Below are 22,129 nucleotides of genomic sequence, written 5' to 3'. Positions count from 1 at the left end.
CATTCAATTCGCCCTTCTCATTGAGAGAAAATAACCGAATGGTTTCATCACGAGCGGCTTAAATAATAACATCCTCAGAAGAGTGTGCCAATTGAATTTCCCTGGCAGCACAATCAAGTTGAGCCTCATGCTTAGAAAGCCAGTCCATCCCGAGAATAAGATCAATATCCGAGTCACCAAGAACAATAGGAGAAGACATAAATTTATAGTTCCCCATCTTGATGGAAACATCCGGAACCACCAAACTAGAACTCAAACGTTTACCCGGAGAAATGACATCCATGGGTTTACCCAGATGTGAACAAGTGAATTCATGCTTGGCAAAAAACAGTCTTGACATGAAACAAAATGAAGCACCAGTATCAAAAAGAACTTTTGCAGGAATATCATTAACTGAGAGATTACCAATTATCACATCAGTAGATTCCTCCGCTTGAGCTGCATTCATCATGTTCACCTTTGCAGACTTGGGATTATGCTTGACCACTGCATTGGTGGAAGATATGACAGGAGGAGGAGGCGGAAGACGCCTTTGGTTGAAGCACTTGTTAGCATAGTCACCTTTCTGCTGACACTTGTTGCAAGTCACCTCTGAGAGTGGACGATGATAAGGAGCATTCGACTTTGGAGCTTGATTCTGAGACTTGTTCTGATAGCCAGGGTTGGAAGAGTGGGAAGAACCATGGCCACCTTTGTTCTTCTGCTGGTAAGGCTGGCAAAACGGAGGAGGAGGCAACCAGAACTTCTGTTGCTTAGCAGCCACAAGTGAGGAAGAAGAAGACTGAACTGCGTCTCTGACTCTCTTCTTAGAAGCCTCACACTTGAGCTGAGCAGCCTCTTGCTTCAGTGCCATGTTATAGAATTGATCAAACTGAGTAGGCTCAACAAGAACGAGAGCTAATTGCAGATCCTCTCTAAGGCCACCTTTGAAGTGATAGATCATGCTCTTTTCATCAGGAACGTCTTGTTTAGCGAAGCGAGCAAGTTTCTGAAACTGGATGTTGAATTGATACACAGACATGTTGCCTTGCTTGAGATTGCGGAACTCCTCACGCTTGCTCTCAACAACACTTTGTGGAATGTGGTGCGCTTTGAAGTCCCGACAGAAGTCAGTCCAAGTGATCACACGACCTCCTCTGGAATCTTTGTATTGTTGATACCAATCAGAAACTTGATCCTTGAGCTGAAAAGAAGCGAACTTGACATAGTCCTTAGGCCTGACATTGCTACATTCAAAATGCTTGTTGATGTCCACGAGCCAATCATCGGCATCCGTGGCCTCGGCACAGTGGCTGAAAGACTTGGGCTGATTTGCGAGAAACTGGTTGAGAGTAGCAAAGTGAGGCTGATTGTTGCCTTGACCTTGATTTCCTTGATTGCCTTGCCCTTGGGTGCGTTCTTGCAAGAGTTGCAGAATCATCTGAGCATTGGCGTTGGTGGCTGGCATGATAGCTTGCCATGCCTCCGGAGGCGGAGGTGGTGGCGGAGGGTTCGCTTGACTCCCTTCATTGCGATCCGGATTCTGACGCGTTGGCGGAGCCATCCTGAAGAGGGTGACATCCGTTAGCATCTTGATAGACAAAAATACAAGTAGAATCAACGGATAGAAGTTGCAACATATAGCCTTCACAATAAACATTCGAACGAGGATGAACGAATGAATTCCATAGTAAATCATCACACTTCCATTAAGTTGAGAAACCACTTAGAAAAAAAGGTATGGAATCAACATTTGACTTCGAAGCAACTCGAATACCACAATTCAAAACAAAATAAGTATTGGCTTGCAGAATAAGCCGGAACAAACATACGATAGAGATTTCGTCCGAAGTTTTCGTGGTGGGGCCCACACGGGCTCGATCGTACAACACCATCATGTACAAGGCTGTGCACATGACATACGAAGCATCCCCGAGTCGGCATAGCCAAGGACTCTTTAAGACACTACGAGACCACTGTAAAACCAACCGTGGAAAGGCGGATCACTAGATGTCGAACCGCAATCTCATATCATGCGTCTGTCGGAAAGATATCCTAGGAGCTACTTGAATTCCCACTTATAAACTCCCGAAACTTTCTGGTTATGCAATCTGGTGTTGGGGATACAGGGGACACAAAATATATCACCCAAACTAGCAATCCCTAGATCCAGCTGTATCCATCCGTCAACACATAACCAAGAAACCTTCGGAAATCATGTACCTCAACCTTCGAAAAGCATCCGTTATACGAGTTATGGCAATACTCCCGAACTCCCGCCCCAGTACTGGGTGGCGTCGAGGTGATCTCACCAACAACTGCATAAAAGAGATTTCCATGTCGGCGAAACTTAGGTATTCCAGAACTGCAACGATAAAATTGTGACGACAACACCTCGGAGCTCAACTCCCCGGGACACTGCCACAACCCCTAAATGTCAGGAGGCACCAAGAACAATGTTCTCGTCACAAAACCATCGGAACGATTCCAAGATACCCGCGTGATCCTAAATTTTTTTTAGTGAAATTTGAGGAGAGAAGAGTCAAAACTTCTACGTCAGGAGACCTCACCAGAGCGACGAAGGGACTGAGGAGTAAAAGAATCCTACTCTCCGATATATATAATCCTAAGACTCAAAACATTTTTGTTGTAGACTCAACAACGCCAGCGATTCGATCAAGCAGGGGGCTCCTAAGTCGGGGATGGCTCTGATTACCAACTTGTAACGCCCACGATGCGGCTATATCTCCCACGTGTCGAGGCACGACTTAGAGGCATAACCGCATTGTGGTTTTGTCGCAAGAAGGGTCATCTTCACACAATCCCATGTAATGAACAAGAATGGGATAACGAGAGTTGGCTTACAATCGCCACTTCACACAATACATAAATATAATTCATACATCATCCAAAATACACACATAGACCGACTACGGTCAAAATCCATATGAAAATAAGATAACCACAAATGCTATATCCCCGATCGACCCGACTGGGCTCCACTACTGATCATCAGGAAAAGACACATAGTAACGACCACGTTCCTCATCGAACTCCCACTTGAGGTCGATCTCATCATCTGCACTGGCATCGTCGGCACCTGCAACTGTTTTGGTAGAATCTGTGAGTCACGAGGACTCAGCAATCTCACACCCGTGAGATCAAGACTATTTAGGCTTGTAGGAAAGGATGGTGAAATGAGGTGGAGCTGCAGCAGGCACTAAGCATATATGGTGGCCAACATACGCAAAAGAGAGCGAGAAGAGAAGCAACGGAACGGTCGTCATCTAGTAATGACCAAGAAGTGATCCTGAACTCCTACTTACGTTCATGCATAACTCAAACCGTGTTCACTTCCCGGACTCCGCCGAGAAGAGACCATCATGGCCACACACACGGTTGATGTATTTTAATTAAGTCAAGTGACAAGTGCTCTACAACCGGACATTAACATATTCCCATCTGCCTCATAACCGCGGGCACGGCTTTCAAAAGATAATACCCTGCAGGGGTGTCCCAACTTAGCCCATCATAAGCTCTCACGGTCAACGAAGGATAAACCTTCTCCCGGAAAGACCCGATCAGTCTCGGAATCCCGGTTTACAAGACATTTCGACAATGGTAAAACAAGACCAGCAAAGCCGCCCGATGCGCCGACAAATCCCAATAGGAGTTGCACATATCTCGTTCTCAGGGCACACCGGATAAGTCAAGCTACGAGTAAAACCAGTCCTCGAGTTTCCCCGTGGTGGCCCCGCAGGCTGCTCGGTTCGGACCAACACTCGAAGGAGCACTGGCCCGGGGGGGTTAAAAATAAAGATGACCCTCGGGCTCGCGAAAACCCGGGGGAAAAGGCTTAGGTGGCAAATGGTAAAACCAAGGTTGGGCCTTGCTGGAGGAGTTTTATTCAAGGCGAACTGTCAAGGGGGTCCCATAAATCACCCAACCGCGTAAGGAACGCAAACTCAAGGAACATAATCCCGGTATGACGGAAACTAGGGCGGCAAGAGTGGAACAAAACACCATGCATAAGGCCGAGCCTTCCACCCTTTACCAAATATATAGATGCATTAATTAAATAAGAGATATTGTGATATCCAAAATATCCATGTTCCAACATGGAACCAACTTCAACTTCACCTGCAACTAGCAACGCTATAAGAAGGGCTGAGCAAAAGCGGTAACTTAGCCAAACAACGGTTTGCTAGGAAAGGATGGTTAGAGGCTTGACATGGCAATATGGGAGGCATAATATAGCAAGTGGTAGGTAGCGCAGCATGGCAATAGAACGAACAACTAGCAAAGCAAAGATAGAAGTGATTTCGAGGGGTGGTCATCTTGCCTGCAAGGTTCTCAGAATTGTCGAAAGCTTGATCCTCCTAAGCGTACTCAACAGTTTCCTCGTTCATGACTCATCTCCCGGCTCTACCCAACACAAGAACACAAGCAATGGAACCACAATCAATCACGGGAAATGCACAAGCAACATGATGCAATACATGAATGATATGCAAGATATGATATGTGATGCATATGCGTGCTCCGGAAGGAAAATGATGAACAAGGCAGTAACTTGGCAAACCAAGCATGCCACTGGAAAGATGAGATGATTTTGGTTGAAATCGATATAAACATCACCGGAAACGGATGCACGGTTTGCAAATGGCAAGCAAAACAAGAATGACACGAATCTGTGATTAACAGCATGATAGCCCTTAAAATGCAACAAATAACAATGCTACATCATTCCAACATAGCAACAAAGCATATGGCAGTAATCTACATGAGATGCTTGACAAAAGTTGAACACTGAGCTACGGCTAGTTCACAACATAACAGGTTCAAACAAGCATGGCAAAAGTGCAAAAGATAACAGGTTCACAGACTTACAGAAATTACTGGACATGGCAGAAACAGCATCAGGTAGCAATGTTCAGAGCACGAAATGAACATGATACAGGAAGTTCACATAGAAAAACAAGGCATTGCAGTATTCTACTAAATGCATATGATAAACGTCCCTTACTGACAATAAGCCAAAAAGGACCAGAAGATATAATGGCAACCATGTAAACATAGCAAGTTTCGTTAACAGGTTTCAGACTTGGCAGAAAACAGAACATGGCAGAAACATTAATATGAAGGCATCTTGGTGAGCTTGATGCACTCACCACAAAGCAATGCGTGACAAAAAAAGCATACCTACAGCAAGATGGCATGTTTATGAAGCTATCCATGGCAAGAGAAAGTACATAGCATGTATGAAACAACTACAACAAGCTTGGCAAAATTGAATATCATGTTAAGAATCTGCCAAAAATATTTTGTAGCAAAAGTGGAGCAAGATTGAGTCATGCTATGGCACTCCATAATTGCAAATAAGGGTATGAATGGCTCAATTACAACAATAGCTACAAAACATCCTTACTGAACATCTCCAAAATAAGCATGGATCTCTATGTAGCCACATGGATACATAGCAACAAAATAACAGCAGTCACAGACTTAGAAAAACTACCAAGTCTCTGAAATCAGAAACATTACGAAGCCTAGTTTGCAAGCTTTTGCTAGTCACCACAGATATCACAAAAATACAAGGCATACACCTCTGGAAAGATGGCATGGCATACAACAAAACACATGTAGAGCTCATGCCCATAGGATGCACAGATTAAATGCAACAAAAATAACAAATCCTCAAGTTCTGATAAGTAACAGCAGATAACAGCAACTAGCACTCTTGCACCAGAGATTTGGGCATCAAGATGGACTCAAATGAATATGGTGCAATGGAACAAAATGAAGAGCATCTCGTAACGAACATTTCGATATATTACACGCATGAAACGGAGCTCTATGCAGGGAGTTATGATGCGATGAACATGGGCATGTACTGTAATAAATAAAAGACACGGAGAAATTGGGGGAGGAGAGAAAGTCAACCCTAGGGTTCGGCCGATCGGATCTGGCTCGAGGGAGCTCGCCCGGAGCCACTGCTGGCCGGAGCGAAGGAGGCCGGAGGAGAAGGCGACGCCGACGAGGGGCGGCAGCGGCGAACGCAGAGGAGGAGGCGGCGCCTCGGGGCGGCGGCGCGGGGCGCGGCGCTGGTCGGCGGAGGGTGGACAGCGGCGCGGCGAGGCGACGGGGTGCGGCGCCGGCGGAGAGGAAGGCGAGGCAGCGGGGAAGCCGCGGCCGCGCGGGCGAGGATCGGGCGGAGGCGCCGGCTCGGGAGGAAGGAGGCGGGGCGCGGGCGGAGACGGGCCGGCGGGGGCGGCGTACGGGCCCGGTAGGCCGCGGGCGCGCGCGGTGGCCGGGGGCCACGTGGCAGCGCCTGGGTGGCTGGAGGCGGCGGCGCGATCTGTCCAGCTCGGGCCGGACACGTCCGGTGGCGGCCGGGCGATTTAGGGTTTCGGGGATCCGGAAATTTTCGGGGAGGCTCACATATATATAGCTAGAGGGAGCTAGGAGACTCCAAACGGAGTGCGGTTTTCGCCCACACGATCGTGATCGAACGACCTAGAGCATGGAAGTGAGTTTGCTGGGTTTTGGGCTGTTTAGAGAGGGGTTTTTTTGCACACACAAACGGACTTTGCGGTTACCCGGTTAACCGTTGGAGTACCAAACGACCTCCAAATGGAACGAAACTTGACCGGTGGCCTACCGGTGGTATACCAAGGCCACTTGACAAGAATCGGTCCATTCCGAGAACGTTCAACACCCGCTCACGAAAAGAAACAAGAGGGGTGCGCCGGAGGAGGTGGGAGTGCCGGATTGCAAAACGGACAACGGGGAAAATGCTTGGATACATGAGACGAACACGTATGCAAATGCAATGCACATGATGACATGATATGAGATGCATGAATGAACAAAATACAAAACGACAAACAAAACAAAACCCGACCACGAAGGGAATATCATAACACATAGCCGAAAATGGCAAGAGTTGGAGTTACAAATATGGAAAGTTACATCCGGGGTGTTACAACACTCCACCACTACGAGAGGATCTCGTCCCGAGATCCAGGACTGAAAGAACTCCGGATATTCGGAACGGAGGTGGTCCTCGCGTTCCCTGGTGGCTTCTCGGTCGGAATGGTGCGACTACTTCACTTTCAGGAATTTGATTGACTTGTTGCGAGTCTTGCGCTCAGTTTCTTCAAGAATAGCAACGGGGTGCTCATGATAAGACAGATCTTCTTGGAGGTCAATCTCTTCGAAGTTGATGGTGCGCTCAGGAGTCTTGAAGCACTTGCGGAGCTGTGACACGTGGAACACATTGTGCATGTTCGCGAAGTTGGAAGGAAGCTCAAGTTGATAGGCGAGGTCGCCTCTTTTGCCAATGATCTTGAAAGGACCCACGTATCTAGGGGCAAGCTTCCCTTTGATACCGAAACGATGAGTGCCTTTCATTGGAGAGACGCGGAGGTAGACATGGTCTCCGATCTCGAAAGCCACATCCCGGTGCTTACTATCATAGTAACTCTTCTGGCGCGATTGCGCGGCTTTGAGATTTTCACGGATGACTTTACACATTTCTTCAGCCTCTGTGATTAAGTCATTGCCAAGAAGTTGGCGTTCACCAGTCTCTGACCAATTGAGAGGAGTACGACACTTTCTGCCAAAGAGAATCTCGAATGGGGCCTTGCCTAAACTCGCTTGGAAGCTGTTGTTGTAGGAGAATTCGGCATATGGAAGGCAATCTTCCCATTTCATGCCAAAGGAAATGACACAAGCCATGAGCATATCTTCAAGAATTTGATTGACTCGCTCGACTTGGCCACTAGTTTGAGGATGGAAAGCTGTGCTGAAGTGAATGTTGGTGCCCGTGGCCTTCTGGAAGGAGTCCCAGAACTTAGAAGTGAAGATGCTTCCACAATCTGAAGAAATCAATTGTGGAATTCCGTGCTCGGGCCGGATACGTCCGGTGGCGGCGGGGCGATTTAGGGTTTGGGGATCCGGAAATTTTCGGGGAGGCTCACATATATATAGCTAGAGGGAGCTAAGAGACTCCAAACGGAGTGCGGTTTTCGCCCACACGATCGTGATCGAACGACCTAGAGCATGGAAGTGAGTTTGCTGGGTTTTGGGCTGTTTAGAGTGGGGTTTTTGCTGCATACACAAACGGACTTTGCGGATACCCGGTTAACCGTTGGAGTACCAAACGACCTCCAAATGGGACGAAACTTGACCGGTGGCCTACCGGTGGTATACCAAGGCCACTTGACAAGACTCGGTCCATTCCGAGAACGTTCAACACCCGCTCACGAAAAGAAACAAGAGGGGTGCGCCGGAGGAGGTGGGAGTGCCGGATTGCAAAACGGACAATGGGAAAATGCTCAGATACATGAGACGAACACGTATGCAAATGCAATGCACATGATGACATGATATGAAATGCATGACATGAACAAAATACAAAAAGACAAACAAAACAAAACCCGACCACGAAGGGAATATCATAACACATAGCCGAAAATGGCAAGAGTTGGAGTTACAAATATGGAAAGTTACATCCGGGGTGTTACACCGCCCAAGCCCTTCAGACAATCCCTTTGTCATGGCCATTTTAGGTCTGGGGGCTCTATATCCTCGGCCCTTTCCCCTGAGCAATCGGGGGCTTTGAATTCTTGTTCGTTGCCATCGACAAGTTTACAAAGTGGCCGGAAGTGACTGCCGTGAGAAAGGTGACTGCTCAGTCAGCTATCAAGTTCTTGAAAGAATTGATGTGCCATTTTGAAGTTCCGGCAAGGATCATTACCGACAACGGCACCCAGTTCATGAGTCGCGCCTTCATGCAATATGTTCATGCCCTCGGATGTAAGATCTCATTTGCCTCTATTGCACATCCCAGGAGCAATGGGCAAGCTGAGAGGGCGAACGCTGAAGTGCTGCGAGGACTCAAGACAAGAACCTTTGATACGCTGCAGAAGCACGTCAGGTGGTGGATCGATGAGATGTCGGTAGTTCTCTGGTCCCTCAGGACACCAAATCGAGCTACCGGGCAGACTCCCTTCTCCCTGGTCTACGGGGTTATCCCCACGGAACTCATTTATGGGTCGCCTCGAGTGCTTGCCTACGATGAAGTAGCGCAAGATCAGCACCAGCGTGACGACGCTTTGCTACTCAAGGAGAACCGTCTCCGGGCTGCTACGCGTGCTGCACGCTATCAGCAGGCCCTGTGTCGCTATCATAGCCGCAGGTTTCTTGCCCAGTGTTTTGAGGAAGGCGACCTTGTCCTTAGGCGCGTTCAGTACGCCAAGGGTACGAACAAGTTGACGCCAAAGTGGGAAGGCTCTTACCGGGTAGTATGAGTCACCAGACCTGGCGCAGTCTGTCTGGATACCGGAGATGGCATTCAATTGCAAAACTCATGGAATATTGACCATCTCCGCAAGTTCTACCCGTAAGGCGCGGCTGTCGGGCCCTGCCCGACAACCACCCTTTTGTATAGGCCTTGCTTCAGTTGCATGTCACCCCTTGTACAAAGCTAGGCGATGACCCTGAGCACCAGAGAAATAAACGAAGCGTTGGGGGGCCCCCGACCAAGTTGCATGCATGCATGAGCATTCCAAGTGCACTGCATAAGCATTTCATGAGCATTTGCATATGCATATAGATAGGATCGCATCTTGCATCATTCCCATCTGCATGAAGTTGCAGGTTCCTGCCGCGAAATTGGCCTCTACAAGGAGTTGGGAAGATGAACCAACATTGCGATCTCCGGCAAGCCAAACCGATAAGTTCTACCTCTTGTCCGTTAGTGTTCTGTAAGCTATAACTTGTGCATGAGAAAACCTCGCCACTCTTTTCAAACTTAGGTGCTCCCATCATTGACTCGAACGTTGCTTCGGTCAGCACAGTCGCAGTGGCCTTTGGTAAAAGGAAGTTGACGGGGGGCTGGTCCCTTTATTTTTTGCCCGGCAGACACAGTTCTCCAGCAAACAAAAGGGTGCCGACAGGGTAGCCTTCCGAGGAAACTCATTAATTTGCACTAAGGAGGCATCCCACCTGCGCATGGACATATACATGCACCGGTTCCCGACAAGGTTCATCTTTTTCATTAATATGTTGATAATGCAAGTACAAGCATTACAGAACACAAACATGGACTCGAGAGATTACATTATTTGAATTAAAATTTAGCAAATGCCTACAGATTTAAGATTGAAAAAAGATAAGTGCCCCGTGATGCCTTTCCCTTGTCCAACTCTTTCAGGAAGAGGCCGAGGAGGCCTGTGGCGGACCCAGCTGGGATTCGGCCCTCCCTAGGATCAGAACGGCACCGCTCCCCGGTAGGGAGGAAGAGACCGAAGGCAGGCGGGGATGGTGACGCTGTCGGAGGACCAGATGGGGGGCACGGAGTCACCGGCAAACACGACTCATCGAAACGGTCGCCCCCGTTCTTGACGCATCGTGGGTTGCCGCCGCAGTCCGCATCACTACCACCCGAAGACCTCGGCACGACAGCCACATCGGGTGCCATGCTTCATGGGTTATCCCACAGAGAGCATGGTCATCCCCAGCAGCCCTGACGTCAGAAGCCATCGCACGTTCCAAAGACGTGTATGGGAGCAAAGAAGCCCTCCAGCATGGCAGGAGGACGACGCCCAGGAGGAGTTAGATTCTCCTTTGCTAACGGCGGCTCCTTTTCGTGACTCCTCCCAGCGCCGTGAAGGGAATAAGAATGGGGAGCCACCGACTACCATGCGCCATACCCGCTACGGGCTTCGACATGGTGCCATCCGCATCCCCTCCCACTAAAATCAAGGCTATGGGCAGCCCGGCGGCGAGGACGCCGGAGTCGCCACTTCCGGTGTCATCACCGCGCCGCCCGAGTATCCCTTTTGGGTCCAGAGAGAGCCTCGGAATGGAGCCCGGGGCTTGGCCCCAGGCTTTTCTCTCCATCATAACCAGCAAGAGGCAGAAAACAGAGGGTGAAGGAGCGTATGATGAATGACTCGGCCCTCCATTCGCCCCTCCTTTTATAGCAGGCCGAGGAGAGGAGCCGCTCCCTCAACGGGCGGCCACTGTCCTCCTCCACCAATTCAAGCAGACTGGGCCCTCGCCTTGATGCTCTCCCATGCCACGCGCCTCCGTTACGTACCATGCGCGTTGCATGCAGTGTACGTGGCTGAGGATAAGGGCGTAGTGGGAAGAGTGAACTGGTAGTTTCTACCCCATGCGTTAAAGTCATTCACGGGCCATTACAAGGGCGGCTCCACCACTATTGGCTCTACACGATGCGCGGAGGAACCGAAAACTGGCCCGGAATCAAGGTTAATGAAGAAGCAAAGAAGATCTCAAGAGGCCAACCTCTTCAGCACCCCTGCCTGTGCACTTATTAGGCCCTACCCCAACGACACTCGGCAACGCGTTCGGGGCAGGCCCGGGGGCTTCTCTCGGTGCAACAACCCTGGGTCTGTTGCCCAAACTATGCACAAGCATGGGAACAGGATTGAAGCACCAACCCAAGTCAGAGTACAAGAGACTAAGAGCTTCGAAGGACCAACATGCAGACCAAGAGGTCCAAAGTCAAGCCAGAGAAACAAGATACCATCAGGAGAAAAGCCTCCATTGCGGGGTGAACGAGCTCGACGGGGGCTGCCCCCGGAAGAAGACGCCCAAGACGTCCCGACAGTGCTTGCCGGGACTCACGAGAGCAAAATCACCTCACCCAACTACACCACCACGACCCGCGTCGTCAATCAGTGCGGCGTCAAGCCGCAAAGTAAGTAAGTGTCAGCCATTCGCCACATGGCAGCCCTTCTCTACGGAAGATGCCCAAGAACGACACCCGTCCTGCGACCTGTCAAGCGAGCAGGTGTGAAGCTAGCAAAGTAGCCCGACAAGGCTTGCCAGGCAACCAACGACATGACGTTAAGCGGTGCATTTAATGCACCCTGTCAGCCTGCAGTGTTAGGTATGATAGCACTGTTTGCTATCTTATCAGTGCATAATGACCACTTTGCCATTGTGGTGACCCCTTAATCTATAAAAGGAGGTCCATTGCAACCATAGAGGGGGTTGGAAGGTTGGATAAAAAACACGCCCATACATGCATAGCCACGGCCGCCCTTGCCAGGCATGTGTACTATGCCCCACCACCACTCTTCCACCATCAATCCACCAAAGCAGGAGTAGGGTTTTACGCCTCACGGTGGCCCGAACCTTGGTAAAATTGCCTGTGTGATCTCTGCCGTGCTGCCCCACGCTCGTCTGCTGTTTGTGCAATACGACGTCCCCGTGCCGAACCAGCAAGGAGCCCTCTGGTCCAATAGGTGGTTGTGGTTTCCCGCGACATAGGCGAAGCCCTGCGGAGATCACTTCACCAGCGCCGTCACCACGCCGTCGTGCTGCCGGAACTCATCCACTACCTCGCCGTCTTGCTGGATCAAGGAGGCGGAGGATGTCACCGAGTTGAACGTGTGCTGAACGCAGAGGTGCCATACGTTCGATACTTGATCAGTTGGAGCGCGAAGAAGTTCGACTACATCAACCGCCTTACTAAACGCTTCCGCTTATGGTCTACGAGGGTACGTAGACACACTCCCCCCTCGTTGCTATGCATCTCCATGGATAGATCTTGCGTGTGCGTAGATGTTTTTTTGTTTTCCATGCAACGTTTCCCAACAACTGTTGGGTAATCAAACAGACCGACAAGCTTATAGCCGAGGAACAGAGCAAGGGTCCCCGCAGCAAGGATGACGATGAACCTCGCGGACCGAACAATGGAGGCCAAAAGCAGTTCCGTTCCGAGGTAAAAACTGTGAACATGATTTATGTCACACATATACCTAAGAAGGAGCGAAAGCGTGCATTTCGGGACGTCTATGCGATAGAGTCGGTGGCCCCGAAATACAACCCATGGTTGGCTTGTCCGATCACCTTTGACCGGAGAGACCATCCAACCAGTATTCATCATGGAGGAACAACGGCTCTGGTGCTCGACCCCATCGTGGATGGATTCCTTATGGACAGAGGTAGCAGCCTTAATCTGATTTTCTTGGATACAGTGAGGAAGATGGGAATCGATCCGTCAAGGATCAAACCCGCGACACTACCTTTAAAGGAGTAATCCCAGGTGTCGAGGCACACTGCTCGGGAACCGTCACCTTGGAAGCAGTCTTCGGCTCGCCCGACAACTTCCGAAGAAAGGATTTGATCTTCGACATTGGTCCTTTCCGCAGTGGCTATCACACACTCCTTGGCTGAATAGCGTTCGCTCGCTTCAACGTCGTCCCTCACTACACATATATGAAGCTGAAGATGCCAGGACCTAAGGGTGTCATTACCTTTAATGGTAACATGGAACGCTCACTCCGAACCGAGGAACACACGGCGACTCTGGCGACCGAAATCCAGGCCGCCAAAAGGCGTCGAAAGCCGAGTTTACCATCAAAGCACTGGACAGACGCAAACGAGCCCGAGCTCCAGCCTTGGTTTTGGGGTCTTCTCATGCTCATCCTAAATAGGGATACGTGCCCCACATCATGGCCTCCCCAGCCGTGAAATATGTACCTCACGTGCACAATTTCGCGCTCAAAATTCCATGGGCAGCCGTGGTAGCGAGGAGTAAACGAGTCAAGTGCTTGGCTCGACCGAGCCATGGATACAAATGTTCTCAGATTAACACCACCAACATGCACCATTTAAGATCCGACCAGTGGTCAAACTGATATCCTGCAATGACTTCTCAAGACCCTCTCTCAAGTTCCCGCCCACCGACCACTATCTCCTCCGCCTACAGCAATGACACAAAGAGCAAAGGTGCATACGTGCAATAGGGCGCAACAGGGACGTCAAACCACTCATGGAGGCCGTGTGTAAACCTTTCCTCTGATAAGTTTATTTTCAAAGTATCCATAACAGTTGCTTCGGCAGTTCGGATTGTACGGTTGGACGTCACAAATTCAATGGAAATAAAGACCATTTTTACGGTCCTAACGCAGTCGTTGGTGTCGCATACTCCTTTCCACTTTTTATGCCAAAGTAAACTAGCTTGATACATGCTTTTTTAGATGCGATCGGCTAATAGACCATGGGCTTGACTATAAATCTTGCCCCAAGCATCATTCTGGCACTATTTTTCATTTCATGTGCTCGGCGTCTTGGATATTGCATTATATGAATTAGTTCCGAATTATGTCTTTTGTCAATAGTTGGCTTACCTGGCTCCTGTGTTTGCCATCTTACGTTCCGCATTGTTCGGCTAGGAGGTGATGCGGAGCATCCTACGGTCATCCCCATGGACCTACCATCGTCTCATCAAGAGCCAAGAGGACCTATGACATGAGCACGAGCTAGAGCTCTTGAGAACGAGGTGACTTCCTTCCTTAGTGATATCACATATGATCAACTCGAGACATGGCTACTACCTAAGTCTGATATGCTATGCATGATTAGGTGTCAAGAGGAGCCCCCCGAGGATGCACGTGAAGACGGACAAGCCGCCAAGTTCACGGATGAAGAGAACCAACGGAAACGGGAAAGTTCACCTTCCAGGCCCCGGACATCCGGCCAAGTCCCCGGACATCCGGCCCCTGGAGCAACCACAGCAGCAGCCCAGATGCCCAAGCCTACAGGGCCTGGACATCCGGCGTCCAGCCCGGACATCCGGCCCCAGTCCGGAAATCCGGCCAAAAGCCCGGACATCCGGCGCCACACTACAGAACATCCAGAAGTTGTGCCCTCCAGCCCGGACATCCGGCCCCTCCTGAAGCGCTGGACATCCGGCCCGTCGCCCGGACATCCGGCCACCCCTGTCTACGCACAGTAAGGGCCGAGGCCCGTGTACCCCTTCGACCCCCTGACTATATATAATCCTTCTCCTCCATCTTTGTAGGGTTAGCATTGGTTTAGCTCATATGTGAGATAGAGCATTGCTCATCCATACGGATCTCCTCCTCGAGAGAGACCGCGGCCCCTCTTCGGAGATGATCCACGTTTGATTCAAGACCCCCGCTTGGGTGGCCCCCTCAAGACCTCCTTTCGGAGAAGAACCGGTTACCTATGTATCGTCCCTTGTTGGATTTGGATCGTGTATCTCTTTGTGTTTCGAGGATCTAGCACATGTGTGATTGTTCTTGTTGGTTTGAGTGATTCTCTCGTGTCTTCCCCTTGTGTTTCCCCTCGTGTTCTTCGTGTTCTTAGTTGGGATCCGCTCCTTTCGTGAAAGATCGGCTATATAGGGTTCCACCCTACATCATCTTGGTATCATGAGCCACGTTGATCACGATTTCGGAGCCCCCTCTCTTTGTTTTCTAGCTTGATTTTGTTGTTTTTCGTCCTAACCCGAAAATTGCCCGACAAAAATAGCCCCAAATTTTTTTGTGATGAAGTTCTGTTGGATTTGATCCGCGGATTTCATGTGTTGCAGGTAGATCTAGCTTTTCCCCATCTTTTCCCAAATTCCATCCACAAATTCCTCCGAATTTTTGCCCCGGATTTGACCTCTCCACGCGGTGTTCTTCGGATCCCGAGCCCGGACATCCGGCCCGACCAGCCCGGACATCCGGCCCCTGGCAGCATCACTTCCATCCTCCACTCCGCTTTCCGCCTAACTCTCACCAAATTTTGTCCCGGTGCCCACATACACTTCCGCATACCACCACCACTTCCGCATAGCACCACCATACCCTTTCCCGTTACCAACTCCAACAATTTTGACCCGTTTTGTTTTGAGAATTTGAGTTGTGGTTTCCGTGTCCTATTGTGTTTCGGCTATCTAGGTACGGTTCGGCATCAACATCACCACCGCTCATCTTCGCCAAGGACTACTATGAACGTGATATTATCATACTCTCTTGCATTTGCATTGATAACCCCATGGCCTTACTTTTGCGTACCTTACCCATCGAGACTAGCCTTTGAGTATTGCCGGCAACGTGACTTGTGCACATTAGTGTTCATACTTCACATAGCATACATACCATCATTGAGTTGCATATCTTGGTATCATCTCTTGTGTCACAAAAGTTGTCTTCGCATACACAATTGCTATCTTGGTTCGTGAAGCATTGCATGAGAAAAGAGCTCAAACAACAAAGAGCCAAACAAGCTTTTAAGCAAAAGGGAACGATAAGCAAAGAGCTTATAAGCAAGAACCATAGCATCATACAACATTAAGATTGTCATACTCGATCATCTTGGATCAAAGCATAGAAACATCATACATATAGCATACTTGGGATAGAAGTCGTTGCATTTTTGCTTAGTTGGTTGTGCACAACTTCGTATCCGCCTATTGTGCAATCGTGCTAGCGTCTCTCTAGTGTTGTGCAACAAGAGCATCTTGGTGGATTCCACATTTTGGCTCACCCTTGGTTGCCCAACCCCACTTATCTATTTGCGTGTGTGTTTCCGTGTACCATATCTTGCTATTGGTCTACTTGTTGCATTTGCAAATTTGTGAATCTTTTCCAACATTATTGAGTCTCACTGACAATTGCATCAAATTTTGTGCCACCATCCTAACCAAGCTCCACCATAAGCTTTTACTTGTGTAGGTGTGAGAACCGACAAGAAACGGTACCAATTGTGCTATTCCCTTGATACACATTGGAGTGATCTTTGATCCATTTTCAACATCGGTCAAGGTACATTTGGTATTGATTCTTCTCTTTCTCCCACTCACATATCTTTGTTTGGAATGATGGATAGGCCAAGTACTTCTACCAATCCACTCTTCCTGGAGCAAGACGACGACATGTCATCCTACGTCACCAAGATTCAACTATTTGGTGCACACCGAGCTTTGCATCAAGAACAACTTGCTTTGGGCGATCGCATCGACAACCTCGCCACCGATCTACGACAATCTGAGCAACGTACAAGAGACTACTTTGACACATCCATGAGTTCCCTCAAAGAAGATATCCGAACCATGATCGTCCTCTCTTCTACAACTTCGTCCTTGTCAAGACGGAGCCGCTCAAGTCGACACTACGACGACACCATCTCCGGCAAGTACACCGACATCGAACACTCTTCGTCGTGCCGCGCGTCAAGACCGTCAAGCTAACCGCAATCCTCTACACGACACCGACTCTCAAGAGCATCGACATCGTCACAACCAAGCTGCTTTCGCACAAGCACAAGAACGGCAACGCCAACGACAACAAGAACAGGAGGAGCGAGCGCGACAACATCAAGATGCACAAGACGCCGAGGCGCAACGTCAAGAACGACAACTACGTGAAGCTCAAGCACTTGAGGCGCAACGTGCTCTTCAAGACTCAAGTCGTGCCGTAGCGAATCGAGGCCAACAAGCTCGACTACATCAAGAAGCAGTTCGCGACGAAGCTCAAGAAAGAATTTACGAAGCACGTGTGCATCGACAAGCTCCTCGACACGATCGACAAGTTCCTCGTCAAGATCGACAAGCTCCTCCTCATGCGAGACAAGAACGTCAAGTCCATCGAGAGCAAGAAGACAATGGACCACCTCCTCGCCAAGAGCAACATGAGGAAGACAACCCTCCTCGCCAAGAGCGACATGAGATTGCCAATCCTCACCGACATGGGCGTCATCATTCCCGACCCCAACACAATGAAGAGCAACGATATGGCAAGCTAAAGTTCACCATGCCCATGTTTACCGGAAGCAATGACCTCGAAGAGTACATATCATGGGCATTGAAGGTTGACAAAATCTTCCGCTTGCACAACTAGGAAGAAGAGAAGAAGATCGCAATGGCATCCCTCGAATTCCAAGACTACGTCCTCATTTGGTGGGAACAAGTCATTGAGCGCCATGCGGCAAGAGGTGAACCACCCATCACCACTTGGGCACAAATGAAGGATGTCATGAGAGCATGATTCGTGCCAAACTACTACAACCGCGACCTCTTCAAGAAACTCCAACAACTCAAGCAAGGAACCAAGAGCGTTGAAGAGTACTACATGGAAATGGAGATTGCCATGATACGAGCCAATGTCAAAGAAGATGATGAGAAAACTATGGCACGTTTCTTGAATGGACTCAATCACCCTATCAAGAAGATTGCCGACTTCCAACCATACTCGAACCTCATCGAGCTAGTGCATCAAGCTACCAAATCGGAACGGCAAGTACAAGACGACTTCAAGTATGCCAAGTTCTCATCCAAGTCCTATGGCCTCTCCAACAATCAAGCTTCGACGACTCCCACCACGAGCAATGGCGACAAGTCAAGTTACAAGAAAACTTCGACAAGCTCAAGTCGTCCTCCTACTACAAGCAACTTCAAGCCGAAAGCTTCATCATCATCTACTCCAACCGATGAGACCATCAAGACAAGTTCCATCAAATGTTTCACATGCGGAGGCCGAGGCCACAAGTCCTTCGAGTGCACAAACAAGCACACCATGATCCTCAACGACGACGACACCTATGACTCCATGAGTGAAGGAGAAATGGAAGCTCTTGAGCAAGTGGCCATGCACCGACAAGTGAACAATGAAGAAGAAGATGATCACATCTTTTGTGGCGAAGACTCAAGTCCTGCTCTTGTTGTCTCCAAGGTCTTGACTCTTCAACATCAACAAGACGAAGATCAAAGATGCCATATCTTCCACACAAAGGCCGGCATCAATGGACGATCCGTCAAGGTCATCATCGATGGAGGGAGTTGCCATAACTTGGCAAGTGAAGAACTATGCTCCAAACTCCAATTGGTCAAGATGAAGCACCCGCACCCCTACAAGGTTCAATGGCTAAGCGACACCGGCACCATACAAGTCGAGCAGAGAGTACAAGTCTCTTTCAAGATCGGCGCCTATGAAGACACTTTGGAGTGTGATGTCCTTCCGATGACCGTGTGCCACCTCCTTCTTGGACGGCCATGGCAATTTGACCGAGGTGTCATTCACAATGGGCGTACAAATCACTATAGCTTCAAGATGAAAGGGAAAGAGTTTGTGCTACGTCCTATGTCTCCAAGCCAAGTGCTCGCTGGCAAGCAAAACACCCATCGTGGAGAGAATAGTGAGAGAGTGAACCACCAAAAAGAGAGTGAGTGCCACAAGCCCAAATTGAGTGCCTCCACGATGAGCGACAAGAAAACCTTTGTCCTATTTGCCACCAAACGTGAGATGAGAGAAGTGTGTGAGAACCCAGCAAGTGTCCTACACTATGTACTATTGTGCAAGGATGAGGCACCAAAAACTAACAACTCTCACGATCTACCTTTGGTGTTATCTTCTTTATTGCAGGAATTCCAAGATGTTTTCCCCGATGAGCTACCTCCGGGTCTACCTCCACTACGAGGCATTGAGCACCGAATTGATCTCATCCCCGGAGCGCCGCTTCCAAACAAAGCGCCCTACCGCGTCAACCCCAAAGAAACCAAAGAAATTCAAAGGCAAGTAAAGCATCTCATAGACCATGGACATGTGCGTGAAAGTTTGAGTCCTTGTGCCGTACCTATCATTCTTGTGCCAAAACGAGACGGTAGCTTTCGCTTGTGTTCCGATTGTAGACCTATCAATGCTATCACCGTTCGTTATAGGTATCCCATTCCACGCCTTGATGATATGCTTGATGAACTTTGCGGTGCCACTATCTTTTCCAAAATTGATCTTAAAAGTGGTTACTATCAAATCTGCATACAAGAGGGTGATGAATGGAAAACCGCTTTCAAAACAAAGTTTGGTCTATATGAGTGGTTAGTCATGCCTATGGGTTTATCGGAAGCACCCGGTACTTTCATGCGTCTTATGCATTACGTGTTTCGCCCTTACATTGGTGAATTTGTTGTTGTCTACTTTGATGATATCCTTGTGTTTAGCAAATCTCTCAAAGAGCATGTCACCCACCTTCGCACCGTGCTACAAACTCTTTGAAAAGAGCAACTTTATGCTAATATGGAAAAAATGCCTATTTGGTGTTGATAAGCTTGTTTTGTTGGGTTTCGTAGTATCTTCTAAGGGTGTTCATGTTGATGAATCTAAGATCAATGCTATTAAAACTTGGCCCCAACCAACCAATTTGCAACAAGTGCGTAGTTTTCTTGGTTTAGCCGGTTTCTATCGCAGATTTGTGAAGGATTTTAGCACCATTGCTTCACCTTTGCATGCTTTGAGTAAGAAAAATGCACCGTTTGTTTGGGGAACATCTCAAGATATCGCTTTCAATGAGCTTAAGAATTTGCTTACTCATGCTCCGTGCTTGCATTACCCAACTTTGACAAACCTTTCAAAATTCATTGCGATGCTAGTGGTAATGGCATAGGAGGTGTATTAACGCAAGAGAAGCGCCCAATTGCTTATTTTAGTGAGAAACTCTCCGGAGCGCAACTCAATTACCCTATCTATGACAAAGAGCTATATGCTTTGGTGCGAGTTTTGCATGAATGGGAACATTACCTACGCCCTCATGAGTTCATCATCCATACCGACCATGAAACGCTTAAATACCTTAAGGGTCAAACTAAGTTGAACAAGCGTCATGCTAACTGGAGTGAGTTCATTGAGTCGTTTCCTTATGTCATCAAGTATATTAAAGGTAAGGAAAATGTTGTGGCGGATGCACTTTCCCGTATATGCATGCTTGTTAATCAACTTGAGTTAAATGTCATTGGCTTTGAGCATATAAAAGACTTGTATGAGCATGATCCTACATTTTCTATTCCTTATGCCAAGTGTTTGACTCATACTTCTTGGGATCGATACTACATCAAAGATGGATATCTTATGAGAGCTAACAAACTTTGCATCCCCGAGTCCTCTCTTCGCTTGTTGCTTTTGCAGGAATCTCATGGAGGCGGACTCATGGGACACTTTGGACGCGACAAGACATTTGCTACGCTCTCCAAGAACTACTTTTGGCCCAAGATGTTTCGCGACGTCAATCGCTTCACCAACCGATGCTCTACATGTCGCAAAGCTAAGTCCAAAGCTCAATCTCATGTCCTCTATATGCCACTTCCAATTCCATATCACCCATGGGAAGACATTAGCATGGACTTTGTGCTTGGTTTGCCTAGAACTCGAAATGGCAAGGATTCCGTTTTTGTTGTTGTGGACCGATTCTCCAAAATGGCACATTTCATTCCTTGCAACAAGATAGACGATGCTTCACATGTTGCAAATTTGTTTTGTAGGGAAATCTTGCGCCTTCATGGAGTGCCAAAGACGATTGTCTCGGACCACGACGTCAAGTTCTTGAGTTACTTTTGGAAGACATTGTGCGCCAAGCTCGGAATCAAGCTTTTGTTCTCTTCGGCATACCATCCACAAACTGACGGCCAAACGGAGGTGACCAACCGCACGCTCTCCACTCTACTACGCGTGTTGATAAAGAAGAACATCAAGGAGTGGGAGGAGTGCCTACCCATCGCCGAGTACGCCTACAATCGTGCAAGACATTCGACTACCGGAAAGTCCCCCTTCGAGGTCGTCTATGGCTTCAACCCATTGTCTCCATTGGACATTCTACCTCTACCGCTACAAGAGCGCACAAACATGGACGTGAGTGCCCGAGTCAACTTCCTCAAGAAGATGCACGAAGATACAAGAAACACCATCGAGCGCCAAGTACAACGACTCGCGACCAAGCTCAACGTCAACAAGCAACCCATGATGTTCAATGTTGGAGATCTTGTGTGGCTACACCTTCGCAAGGATCGCTTCCCCAAGGAACGCAAGTCCAAGCTACTACCCCGAGCTGATGGACCCTTCAAGGTGCTTGCATGCTACAACAACAACGCATACAAGATCGACATCCCACGCGACAAGTACTCCGTGAGCGACATCTTCAACATCAAAGATCTATCCCCGTACCATGGTGATGAGGATTTCGATCCGAGGTCGGATCTTTCCCAAGGGAGGGGAGATGATGCGGAGCATCCTACGGTCATCCCCATGGACCTACCATCGTCTCATCAAGAGCCAAGAGGACCTATGACACGAGCACGAGCTAGAGCTCTCGAGAACGAGGTGACTTCCTTCCTTAGTGATATCACATATGATCCACTCGAGACATGGCTACTACCTAAGTACGATATGCTATGCATGATTAGGTGTCAAGAGGAGCCTCCCGAGGATGCACGTGAAGACGGACAAGCCGCCAAGTTCACAGATGAAGAGAACCAACGGAAACGGGCAAGTTCACCTTCCAGGCCCCGGACATCCGGCGAAGTCCCCGGACATCCGGCCCCTGGAGCAACCAT

The sequence above is a fragment of the Aegilops tauschii genome, chromosome 1 (assembly GCF_002575655.3).
Source record: "Aegilops tauschii subsp. strangulata cultivar AL8/78 chromosome 1, Aet v6.0, whole genome shotgun sequence".
In the NCBI taxonomy this organism is placed as follows: Eukaryota; Viridiplantae; Streptophyta; class Magnoliopsida; order Poales; family Poaceae; genus Aegilops; species Aegilops tauschii.
This window is presented reverse-complemented; position numbering follows the sequence as displayed.